The sequence below is a fragment of the Macaca fascicularis genome, chromosome 7, assembly GCF_037993035.2.
Source record: "Macaca fascicularis isolate 582-1 chromosome 7, T2T-MFA8v1.1".
NCBI lineage: Eukaryota > Metazoa > Chordata > Mammalia > Primates > Cercopithecidae > Macaca > Macaca fascicularis.
In genome coordinates, this window is record NC_088381.1 from 51768716 (window position 1) to 51781902 (window position 13187).

The window sequence follows — 13187 nt, forward strand, 5'->3', positions numbered from 1 at the left end:
TAGGAGTTCAAGGCTGCAGTGAGCTATGATCACGACACTGCACCCCAGCCTGGGCAACAGAGCAAGAACCTGTCTCAAAACACACACACACACACACACACACACACACAACAACAACAACAATAATAAATATTACACCCAAGTAACTTGTTAATGAATATGAACTAAGCAGTACTTCTGGAAATCTTAACCAGTTATCCCCTTCATAAGGAAACTGGTAATGACAAAAGCTTTTCTGACAACTTACTATTAGCAAACAAGAGGAAGAGTAAGAACATAGCATGGTGGTTTTGATACGATAGAGGCAGGAGGCAGAGAAATTCTAGAGGCAGGTCGCTGGCGAAGCCCCACCTTCGAAGCTGAAAAGTGTGAGATTGTGGCCCAAAGTGAGAACTTATATCCCTGTTTTCCCACCAGAATGTTGCCTTTTCTTAAACCACCCATGACCCTGCACCACCCTATCCCGTGCCTATAAAGACCCCAGACTCAGTCAGCAGAGATGAGAAACAGCTGGACGTTGGAGACTACGGCTGGATGTCAGAGAAGTGGCTTGACTTCAGAGGAACTGCTTGACTGTGTAACTGTGGAGAAGAATCCGGCTGGAGACAGCCAGACTTCAGGGGAAAATTACCTATCCACCACCCACTGTCCCCTTTTCAGCTCCCCTTCCCACATAAATAAAAAATAAAATCACCCACATTTACCATCCTTTAATTCGTTCATGTGACCTCATTTTTCCTGGACACTGGACAAAAGCTCAGAAGCCATGAGTGCAGATACAAAAGGCTGTCACATTGGCCCTTTGCCCTCACTGGCAGAGGGCAGCTGCAGGCCCACTGAGCTGTTAACACTTAAGCCATCTGTGGATGGCAGAGCTAAAAGAGTACCATAACACATCCTCTAGGGCTTCAGGAGTTACAGGCACCCCACGTAGGTGCTGCCACATGGCCTGCACTGAGTTCGCTCCTTTTGGTGCCCAAGAGCGTTCGTTCTGGCTCCTGCACCTGCTCATCTATGCACTCACTCCCACAATGGGTAGAACACAGCGGGTCTGAGTGGAGTTTGATCCCACTGGCACTGAAACAGCCGGTTCCAGGGCTTGTGCACTCCAGTTCCTGCCTCATTCACTCGCACACTCCCTTCAGCAAGGAGTTGAGAGCAGTGGGCGGAGTAAATGAGGTACCCCGTCATGAGTTCCATGAATAGGTCAAGGAAGGGAAATATCCTGCTTCAGTTTGAGTCTGAACGTCTGGCAGTTGTTTAAGAGAGAAATACCCCCAGACTAAAAGAAGGCCTGGTCTTCTTTTAGCTTACAGGAAAATACTATTCAGCTAGTCCTTAATTCTATGCTTACCCAGCAAGCAATCTTCTGATTTTTAATTTGGCCTTAGGCTAGATCCCAGCAGTGGGGAATCCCTGGTTTGTTCAAGAAATTCTACATTCTGAGCCAGGTATACACCTACCAATACAAATTGCTATACTGACTTACAAACCTTTCTTTAGACCTTTCGGTTAATGTGATCTCTTTTCTCAGAATTTTCTCTCTTCTGGGTAAGCAGTTTCTGAAACACCAAATAATGAGGGTCCATACCGAGCTGATCCTTAGAGGCCATACTAATGCACATCCACAACACAGTAGCCAGCCACACCCTGTCTCTGACACCCTATTTGGCTACCACACATCAGTCAACAACTACTCTAGCAGCCAAGGCAGAAGGTCCCACAGAATTCTCCAAACCACCCACCCCCAGAGAATCAAGCTCTGGTCTCCATCTGACTACCCTGAAAGAGTGGATCAGGTGACTGGTATGCTAGACTGAACCTCTATCACAGTCTAAATAAATGGAAGGAGGGGTTTCACCATGTTGGTCAGGCTGGTCTGGAACTTCTGACCTCAGGTGATCTGTCCGCCTCGGCCTCCCAAAGTGCTAGGATTACAGGTGTGAGTTACCACCCCCAGCTGTGTGTACATTTTCTAGACATTATCCTCTGTGTTCTTTTAACTTTGCCTAGACCATGACTGTGTGCCAATAAAACTTTATTTACAAAAACAGGCAGTGGGTTGGCTTTGGCCCATGGGCTACAGTTTGCAGACTTTTGACGCAGAGTATACACTTAGGGTGAAGTTAATTCGTAATAGTTAATGTGGATTCATGTTTGGAATGACCTTCTTGATACTTTTTAATTTGGGAGACCATCTTCATAGATTTGATTAATTTTTGACAACCTCATTCTAGCTAAAGAAGGCCTATAAGAGGAATAGGGAAAGTGTTCTGCCATTTTCTTGTTTACTTATGATTACATTAGTATTATCGTTACTTAACATATAGTTTCTTTATGAGAATCTTTTTAAGCCACATATACATTTTTATATGATTTAGTTAAAAATTGGCATGGTTGTAGAGTGTGAATGCACTTAATGCCACTGAACTGTACACTTAAAAATGGTTAAAATGGTAAATTTTATGTATATTTTACTGCAATTTTTAAAAAATGATGTATACCCACTAGCATGGATAGACTTCTTGTTATAGAAAGTCATATTTTCCTCAGATATCTCAAATACAGGCAGCAATTGGCTGGCATGGAACTTCATAAGGGTGCTAGTTTTCATCAATACATTAAAATTCATAAAGTTTAATTTCTACTGTTTTTAGTTAAAATAAAAAATAGAATATTCAGTATCTTCTTCCTACGTCCTGGTGAATCATTCCGTCCACACCTGGGGAAACACATACCCACTGAAGAGTGACCACTGGGCAAGAGACCTACTTCTAATAGGATGTTTTGATTTAATACTGAGGCAGTACATTGATAATCCTTATTCTCTTGTTCTTCCCTTGTCTGTGTATATTGCTACTGGTGTTATCCTGACCTTATATTTTCATACCCATTCTTTCTTCCTGATTCAGCTCTGCTTTCTCATCCCATCTCTATTAAACACACAAAAAAATTCACTGGGCATGGTGGCACACACCTGTAATCCCAGCTACTCGGGAGGCTGAGGCACGAGAATCGCTTGAACCCAGGAGGTGGAGCTTGCAGTGAGCCAAGATTTCACCACTGCACTCCAGCCTGGGTGACAGGGCGAGCCTCTGTCTCAAAAAAAAAAAAGAAAAAAGAAAAAAGAAAAAATGTACACACAATGCAAAAATGAAAAATGATTCAGTACAGCACAACGGTCAAATAAATAATTCAAAGGTAATAGGAAATGAGTATTCCTTTTTAAAAATAATGTTTGTTAACAGATGTTCATACCAGATAATGCACAAAATATGTAGAAAATTCTAAATATTCACATAATATTTTGATTTTTCTTTTAGTAAAAAATTTGCATCCATCTTATGAAGTTTTATATCCTGCTTTCTTGCTCAGGAGCATCCTTGAGTTTCATGAAAAAATTCTTCAAAGACTGTATCTTACTTTTTATAACTGCATAAATCATAGATCATACCATATTGATATACAGCACATAGATCATACCTACTGATTAACTTTTAAGTTATTTCTCATTTTTGCTGTTAGACTCAGCCCAAACACACTATCTTTGATTACTCTTGCTAAAAAAATCACTCCCATTTGACCACTTACAACACTGTGGGTACCACTGACCTAGCACTTATGCTATATTACCAACTTTGTTCTGTAGTTAATCTGTGTTCTTGCTCTAACTTCCCAAGGAGTTTATAAGCCAACAGAGGACAGGAATGATGTCATTCACACGTGTCACCCAACACTGTGCCGGGTTCAGTGTAAGTACACAAAACTCCGCTGAATTAAGAAATAAAAACAGTTACATATATATTTTAAAAAAGCAAACACTAGCCAATCAAAAGTTAAAAGTCTAAAAAGAGGTTATAAAAAAAGGGCAACTTGACATTAACTACAAGAAAAAGCAATAAAAATCATGCCAACTTTGTTGCATGACTGAAAAGGCCAGGAAGATAAAGTTGTTGACAATAATATAATACAAAAGAGTTATGAAGCAAGGGCTTCAGTGGAAAAAGTTCAGTCATGTCCAATATGACTGACAATGAACTATCCTGGAACTATTACAATGACTGATGAAAATAAGCAGTTGAGGCCGGGCGCGGTGGCTCAAGCCTGTAATCCCAGCACTTTGGGAGGCCGAGACGGGCGGATCATGAGGTCAGGAGATCGAGACCATCCTGGATAACCCAGTGAAACCCCGTCTCTACTAAAAAATACAAAAAAAAATTAGCCGGGCGAGGTGGCGGGCGCCTGTAGTCCCAGCTACGCGGGAGGCTGAGGCAGGAGAATGGCGTGAACCCGGGAGGCGGAGCTTGCAGTGAGCTGAGATCCGGCCACTGTACTCCAGCCTGGGCGACAGAGCCAGACTCCGTCTCAAAAAAAAAAAAAAAAAAGAAAAAAGAAAATAAGCAGTTGATCAATGAAGGAGAAGACAGGGTTAAGGAAGCAAAATGGGAAATCGTTCCCATTCAGATAAAACCCAAAGCTCCTGAAACCAGGTGACCAAGAATAAAGCTCAGAGGAAACAGGATACAGATACTGCTAAAGAGGAACAGGTAGAGGCACAAAAACAGTCATAGGAGAAAACAGGAAAGAATCTAGAATCCAAAGACCCAAATACTCTGAAGGCAGGTCAGACTTCCCAAATGACACTGGTAGAAGGTCAGTTATCCTGGAACTAAAGTTTGAAAAGCATGAGCTGGCCTGGCAAGGTGGCTCACACCTGTAATCCCAGCACTGTGGGAGGCCAAGGTGGGTGGATCGCCTGAGCTCAGGAGTTTGAGACCAACCTGGCCAACATGGGGAAACCTGTCTCTACTAAAAATACAAAAATTAGCTGGGCGTGGTGGCACATGCCTGTAATCCCAGCTACTCCAGAGGCTGAGGCAGGAGAATCACTTGAAACCGGGAGGCAGAGGTTGCAGTCAGCCGAAATTGCGCCACTGCACTCCAGCCTGGGTGACAGAGCAAGACTCTGTCTCAAAAAAATAAAATAAAATAAAACATAAAAAAGAAAAAGAAAAGCACGAGTTGCTTCTCTAACCACTAGCGCAGTATTTGTTAGCCCTAAACAGTGCACTAACCACTGAACACCAATATGAATGTTTGAAAGCACAAGCTGAGCATCCCTAATCCAAACATCCAAAATCCAAAAATTTCTGAGTGCCAACGTGGTGTTCAAAGAAAATGCTGATTGGAGCATTTTGGATTTCTGGATTAGGGATGCTCAACTGGTATGTATTCCAGAAATACTCCGAAATACTTTTTAAATAATCCAAAATCTGAAACACTTCTGCTCCCTAGCATTTTGCATAAGAGATACCCAACCTTTATTTGGGGGGAGAGAGTGCAGCGTAGAAAGAAAACTTTTGCTCAGTTTCAAAAAATAAAAAATAAAAATAAAAAGCTAAAAAATAGTACCCACTTCATATCATGCCACATGAGGAGGAGCTACTGAAATGCAAAGTAGAAAAGTAAAGAAAACAAACATGACTAGCTGTAAAGTTCGCTCAAAGCATGTTGACAAAGTGCCCCACTATAAAGACTAATAGGGTTCACAATGGGAGATGCCCTAATTCTGCCCTAATGATGCTGGGCACTGGTCACCGGTTTTTGGCTCAGCTGTAGGATTCTACAAACATAACTTACAACAAAACCCAGAGATGTGTATGTAGAAGGTTTCAGATGTTTTCCTGTACTCCTCTAAATGCAGAGTTGATTCATTCGAGACATAGACACTAAGGACCAGCTATGTTTTAAACACTGTCAGGAAAGTGGAGTGTGAAAAACATTTCCCAAGAGGAAATACTGACATCACAAGTCAGTAAGAGAATATAAAATAAATGCAAGGCAGGCTAATGTGCTCAGTTGTCTCTTATTCTTCCCTTTCCTCTTACTTTAATACAAATATTAGGAAGTCCTGAGTGAATAAGCTGTCTCAGTACTTGGCTAACTCAGCCCAAAGGGCCTGGCTCTGCATTAAACTGGCCTTTGGCCACTGCAAGAGAAAAACACTTCCATTGGAAAAGATAAACAGTCTTCCCAGATTTCTTTACCTTTCAATTACAAGGGCCATGCAAGTATTAAGACTGCAGGGGTCGGGCGCGGTGGCTCACGCCTGTAATCCCAACACTTTGGGAGGCCAAGGCGGGTGGATCACGAGGTCAGGAGATCGAGACCATCCTAGTTAACACGGTGAAACCCCGTCTCTACTAAAAATACAAAAAAATTAGCCAGGCGTGGTGGCAGGCGCCTGTAGTCCCAGTTACTCGGGAGGCTGAGGCAGGAGAATGGCTTGAACCCGGGAGGCGGAGCTTGCAGTGAGCCGAGATTGTGCCACTGCACTCCAGCCTGGGTGACAGAGCGAGACTACGTCTCCAAAAAAAAAAAAAAAAGACTGCAGGCTGGCCGCCTTCCTGTGCCGTTTTTCTGCCAGCCTTTGGCACAGAGGCCCTTTGGCCAGGACAACCTGTAACAAACCCATTGTTGTGTAACCCTCAATGCCACTTATTTATTGGTTTTTGTCACACACACACTGTAAGGGGGAACTTTGTCCTGCACTTACCACACTAAAGGGTACCTGAAAGTTAAACTACAAATGTTTTACTGCCAGATTCAACAGGCATCATGAGAAGGTGCCTGAGAATATATGGGACCTTCTTCTTAACTCTCAAATTCTAGGCCTTGGGTTTTCAAGCCTATTAGATATATGAAGCACATCCAAGGAAGTTTAAAAGTCAAGAAGACCTCACTAGGACCATGAAAACTTGGCAAAATTCACTTCCTGCCTCAGGTGGCGGGATGACTGTTAAAATGAACAGACTGTTAAAGCCCAACCACATTGCAACAAGATAATATTGACCTTCTTTCCATTTAAAAGGTTCAATACCATTTCTCATTTCTCTCCACCTCCAGTAACAAAGAGAAAAATGAAAATCAGCGCTAAACAGAGGCAATGTCGTGCCTATAGGACCACCTCTCTCTAAATATAAATGAACTAAAGGCCAGCTATCTACTTCGTTTGTTTTGAGATGCAGTTTCACTCTTGTTGCCCAGGCTGGAGTGCAATGGCACGATCTCGGCTCATTGCAGCCTCCACCTCCTGGGTTCAAGCAATTCTCCTGCCTCAGCCTCCCGAGTAGCTGGGATTACAGGCATGTACCACCAGGCCCGGCTAATTTTTTGTATTTTTAGTAGAGACAGGGCTTCATCATGTTGGCCAGGCTGGTCTCAAACTCCTGATCTCAGGTGATTCGCCCACCTCAGTCTCCCAAAGTGCTGGGATTAGAGGCATGAGCCACCATGCCCGGCCTCAGCTACCTACTTTCATGTTCTACAGGCAAAAGAGCCTTAACTTAACTGTTAAATTTTTATTCAAATGCATGTTACCAATGACTATTCAAGTTCATAGACTAAGATTTCAGAGAGGGATGCCTTTCATCTGCCCCTCATGGTCACCATTTTTAACTGTGACATGGGATTTGATAAATATGAATTATACCCATACACAGAGCTGCATCCTAAACAAGGCTTGGTTTCCCTCTGCTCCCTAGGACTGATGTTATATCTATTTGACAAACATTCTGAATGGTCACAGAAAAACTATTCTTTATATGATTCTTTTTTTTTTTTTTTTTTTGAGACGGAGTCTTGCTCTGTCACCCAGGCTGGAGTGCAGTGGCCGGATCTCAGCTCACTGCAAGCTCCGCCTCCCGGGTTTACGCCATTCTCCTGCCTCAGCCTCCCGAGTAGCTGGGACTACAGGCGCCCGCCACCTCGCCCGGCTAGTTTTTTGTATTTTTTAGTAGAGACGGGGTTTCACCGTGTTAGCCGGGATCATCTCTCGATCTCCTGACCTCGTGATCCGCCCATCTCGGCCTCCCAAAGTGCTGGGATTACAGGCTTGAGCCACCGCGCCCGGCCTATATGATTCTTTAAACCCACTCCCACCCCAAGAGAAGAGATTAAAATCTGCTTGTGCTAAATTATCAATGTTGGATTAGGTAACTATTATAAACCAACAAATTCCTCAACTCCTTATTGCAATCCTGAAAGAACACTTAAAAGCCAGAAATGAAGACAGATTACATTTCCTTCTTTCTTTTCTTTCTTTCTTTTTTTTTTTTTTCCTGAGACAGAGTTTTGCTTTGTTGCCCAGGCTGGAGGGCAGTGGCACAATCTCAGCTTACTGCAACCTCCACCTCCCAGGTTCAGGCAATTCTTATGCCTCAGCCTCCTGAGTAACTGGCATTACGGGCGCCCGCCACCACACCCAGCTATTTTTTGTATTTTTGCAGAGACAGGGTTTCACCATGTTGCCCAGGCTAGTCTCAAACTCCTGAGCTCAAGCAACCTGCCCATCCTGGCCTCCCAAAGTGTTAAGATTACAGGTGTGAGCCACCACACCCGGCCGACAGATATTTATATAGCTTCATCAATCTACTAGTCTCAACGTCAATGTACATAAACTGGAGAAAATTCTAAGGCAGACCTTTCTACTTACAGGGCTCAATGAGTGGAAAAATAATTATAACTCTACCTTCTTTCAGCAACCTATTCTGAGCCATGTTTCATTACCAAATTCTCAGGCCACAAACATTTTCCAAACTAATCTGGATTCTAAATAAGTTCCTTGAAAAATAGTAACATTTTACTGCCCTACGATCTCTTTACCTTACTTATGTACAGTTAACAATCTAGAAAAAGGAAACTGACAAAACAGCAAAAGCAGAATAACCAAAACCTGGAAGCCACCAAGATGCCCTGCAATAGGTGAATGGAACTGATACATCCACACAATGGAACGTTATCCATCAATTAAAGAAATGAGCTATCAAGCCACAAAAAGACATGAATGAATCTTAAATGCATCTTGCTAAGTGAAAGAAGCCAGTCTGAAAGGGCAATATACTGTATAATTTTAATTATGCGATATTCTGGAAAATGCAAAATTGCAGAGATGGGATAATAAAAAAATCAGTAGTTGCCAGGGGGAAGTGGGGACAGCTGAACAGGTGAGGCACAAGAGATTGTTTAGGACAATGCACTATTCTGTTTAACACTGTAACGACAGATACACGATGCTGTATTTGTCAAAACCCACAGAGCTTTACAGCACAAAGAGTGAGCCTTAGTGTATGCAAATTTTAAAAAATCATTTAAGAGGTTAGGAGACCCCAGGATGGAATGCAGAATGTGACAAAACAAATTAACTGTAATATGAATATATGAAACAAGTCAATGAAGGAAATGGGAGACCTAAATAACTCTAGAAATGAACGGAGTCAGATGAAAGGCAAAAGAAATGGTACGCATGTGCCATATTCTATTTGACAGTCTCCCACAGGAATGGGGATACGAGTTAATAATTCTGACACCACTATACATGTATACTGGAATTGAATAATTATGTAAAGAATGAATGACAATAGCAGACAGGTTTCTCACTGTTGGAGTGAGAAGTAACAGACAAGCAAAAGGAGAAGACTAGAAGGATCCATGTGGTAATGGATTAAAGTTGGAGACATCAGTATGAACTCATTCTTAGTATAGTAAAATATACATAGTTACATATAGAAATATTTAAATACATATATATACTGGTTAAATATACACATATATATTTTCTCTTCTGTGAACTCTGCAGAGAAGCATATACACATATTTTCTTGCTGTCAGCTATAAGGGTGACACCCAAGAGCAATGAGCATACCTAGTGAAGAAGGAAGAAAGGAGAATTGGGGAGGAGGGGCGGGAGGGAGGGGGAGAGAGGAGGTGGAAGAGGAGGAAGAGGAGGAAGAGGAGGAGGAGGAGCAGCAGCAGCAGCAGTAGTGGCAGTAACAAGCATCTTTCAGTGTCAGAAACTACCTAAGTACTAAAAACAAAAACAAAAAAATTCCACTGGAGTATGTCAAAGGGACATGAGATCCAAGTGAAAGATTGGAGACTAGCTAAAACTGAAATAATTTGAGTAACAAAATAAAGTAATATTGAATTATAAGCCAAAGTATAAAATAAATACCCGGCCGGGCGCGGTGGCTCAAGCCTGTAATCCCAGCACTTTGGGAGGCCGAGATGGGCGGATCACTAGGTCAGGAGATCGAGACCATCCTGGCTAACACGGTGAAACCCCGTCTCTACTAAAAAATACAAAAAACTAGCCGGGCGAGGTGGCGGGCGCCTGTAGTCCCAGCTACTCAGGAGGCTGAGACAGGAGAATGGCCCGAACCCGGGAGGCGGAGCTTGCAGTGAGCTGAGATCCGGCCACTGCACTCCAGCCTGGGCGACAGAGCGAGACTCCGTCTCAAAAAAAATAAATAAATAAAATAAATAAATAAATAAATACCCACGAGTACATGCTGATATAAATAAATGACTGAACACATAAACAAATGGGGGAGAAGAGAGGAATCTCTGGAATAAAAGAATTTCAAGTAATGTCTGAAGACGCTGTGTCCTCAAGGAGAGGGAACACAACTCCTCACTCCCTGGGTGTGGGCTGCACATAATGATTTCCTTCCAAAGAGTACATATGCAACGGGGAAGAAAGAGTCACTTTACAGAGGAGAAACTAGATATATACTACTTTAGCCAGGTGATCAAGGTGAACATCAAAAGTTGTAAACCATAGTGACAATATATACACTTGACGCAAAGTGATGAAAATGGTACTTTACCTCTGTTGTCTTCCACCCCCAAACATATAACCCCAGTCTAATCATGAGAAAAACATCAACTACCAAGTGAGGGACATTCTACAAAATACCTGACCAGTATTCATCAAAATGTCTAGGTCATCAAAAACAAGGAAGGTCTGAGAAACTGTAAGAGCCAAGCAGAGACATGACTACCAAATGTGATGTGATATACTGGACAGGATCCTGGAACAAGGGCATCAGGTAAAAACTAAGGCAATCTGAATAAAATATGGACTTTGTTTAATGATAATGCATCAACACCGGTTCAATAATCATAACAAATGTACCATACCAATGTAAGATGTTAATAACAGGGAGAAAAATATGTAGGAAAAAATAATACGAATTGCTAATAAGGGTCACCTTCAAGTGCATGGAAGATTATAAACTGCCTATATGAACTTCTAACAAATCAACAATTTCTGGTAAAAGAAAAAAGATTTTCAGACTGGGCAACATAGTGAAACCTTATCTCTACTAAAAATAAAAAAACTAGCCAGGCATGGTGGCACACATCTGTAGTCCCAGCTACTTAGGAGGCTGAGGTGGGAGGATTGTTTGAGCCCAGGAGTTCAAGGTTGTAGTGAGCTGTGATCGTATCACTGCATTCCAGCCTGAGTGTCAAGGCAAGACCCTATCTCAGTAGAGTAGAGTAGAGTAGAGTAGAGTAGAGTAGAGTAGAGTAGAGTAGAACAGAACAGAACAGAACAGAACAGAACAGAACAGAACAGAACAGAACAGAACAGAACAGAATAGAATAGAATAGAATAGAACAGAACAGAATAGAATGCAAGCAAAATAGAGAAGGTTAAAGTCCAAATGGAAAGAATAATTTTCTATCCAAGTATTCTACAATTTTTCTAAGGATACAGAACTCACAAGTGAATTTCAGTCTCATATTTGCAAACATCATCATTTCAGATAGTTGTTTCTTATGCACCAAAGGAAACTACCTTGAAACTGTACATTACATACATTAAAAAATTTTTTTAGGCCAGGCACGGTGGCTCACACCTGTAATCCCAGCACTTTTGGAGGCCGAGGCAGGCGGACCACCTGAGGTCAGGAGTTCGAAATTAGCTTAGGCAACATGGCAAAACCCCATCTCTACTAAAAATACAAAAATTAGCCAGGGAGCCTGGTACGGTGGCTCATACCTGTAATCTCAGCACTTTGGGAGGCCGAGGTGGGCGGATCACCTGAGGTCGGGAGTTTGAGACCAGCCTGACCAACATGGAGCCCCATCTCTATTAAAAATACAAAATTAGCCAGACGTGGTAGCGCATGCCTGTAATCCCAGCTACTCGGGAGGCTGAGGCAGGAGAATCATTTGAACCCAGGAGGCGGAGGTTGCTGCGAGCCGAGATCGTGCCATTGCACTCCAGCCTGAGCAACAAGAGCGAAACTCCATCTCAGAAAAAAAAAAAAAAAAAAAAAAAAAACTAGCCGGGCATGGCAGCAAGTGCCTGTAGTACCAGCTCCTAGGGAGGCTGAGGCGGGAGAATCACCTGAACACAGGAAGTGGAGGTTGCAGTGAGCTGAGATCACACCACTGCACTCCAGCCTGGGCAACAGAGTGAGACTCCATCTCAAAAAAAAATGTTGGCCCCTGACACAGGTGTCACACCACAAGCTATTAACAGAATTCACCCAGCACACTAAAACCTTACTACAATGCCACCAGGACCACAGTGTGAGGAGCAACAATGGTAGCAAGAAGTATCTGGAATTTTATGTAATAAACTTTCTGAGTGGGGTCTAGAGAGACATAACTCACTCTAAATTGTGCCTTTTAGAAGGTAATGCCATAGCATGACTCTAGCTTATAATTTTAAATGAGTTAATGAATACTCATTTTAAATTTCTTTTGGTTGTTCGTTTTGAGACAGAGTCTCACTCTGTCACCCAGGCTGAAGTGCAGTGGCATGATCTTGGCTAATCACAACCTCCGCCTCCCTGGCTCAAGCCATCCTTCCACCTCAGCCTCCTGAGTAGCTGGGACCACAGGTGCACGCCGCCATGCCCAGCTAATTTTTTTGTATTTTTTTTTCGTAGAGATGGGGTTTTGCCATGTTGCTCAGGCTGGTCTCGAACTCCGGGGCTCAAGCGATCCGCCTGCCTCAGCCTCCTGAAGTGCTGGGGTTACAGGTGTGAGCCACTGCACCCAGTCTCTCACTTAAAGTTTCTAATACATTCTGCTACCATCTCTGAGTACAAAGCCATCTAAGTAAAATGAGAATAGTTTGCCATTTGGAAATAATTTTTTAAAACAACATTCATATTAATTTAAGAAGCATAACAGATTCCAGTGAATGTTATGATTCACTATCGTAACATTATTCTAGTAAATACGTTGGAGAAGAACAGTTCTAGTGAATTAACTATGGTTTTGGAAGGCAGCTATGCTCACCACCATACCACTAACACAACTATGGTTTCATTTTATATTATTTATTTTATTTTTGAGACAGAGTCTTGCTCTATCGCCCAGGCTGGAGT

At 42.4% G+C, this 13187-nt stretch overlaps 2 protein-coding genes across 12 annotated transcripts in view; one reads left to right on the forward strand and one right to left on the reverse strand.

Annotated features, from left to right (window-relative positions):
* Positions 1-709, forward strand: part of CLK3 (CDC like kinase 3) — a 40945-nt gene extending 40236 nt beyond the window's left edge. For both annotated transcript variants that reach the window (XM_073996348.1, XM_073996351.1), the window contains exon 14: positions 418-709. The gene's annotated coding sequence lies outside the window, so the exon portion shown is untranslated. The remainder of the gene's footprint in view (positions 1-417) is intronic.
* Positions 1-13187, reverse strand: part of EDC3 (enhancer of mRNA decapping 3) — a 62761-nt gene that overhangs the window by 24340 nt on the left and 25234 nt on the right. The window lies entirely within an intron of this gene.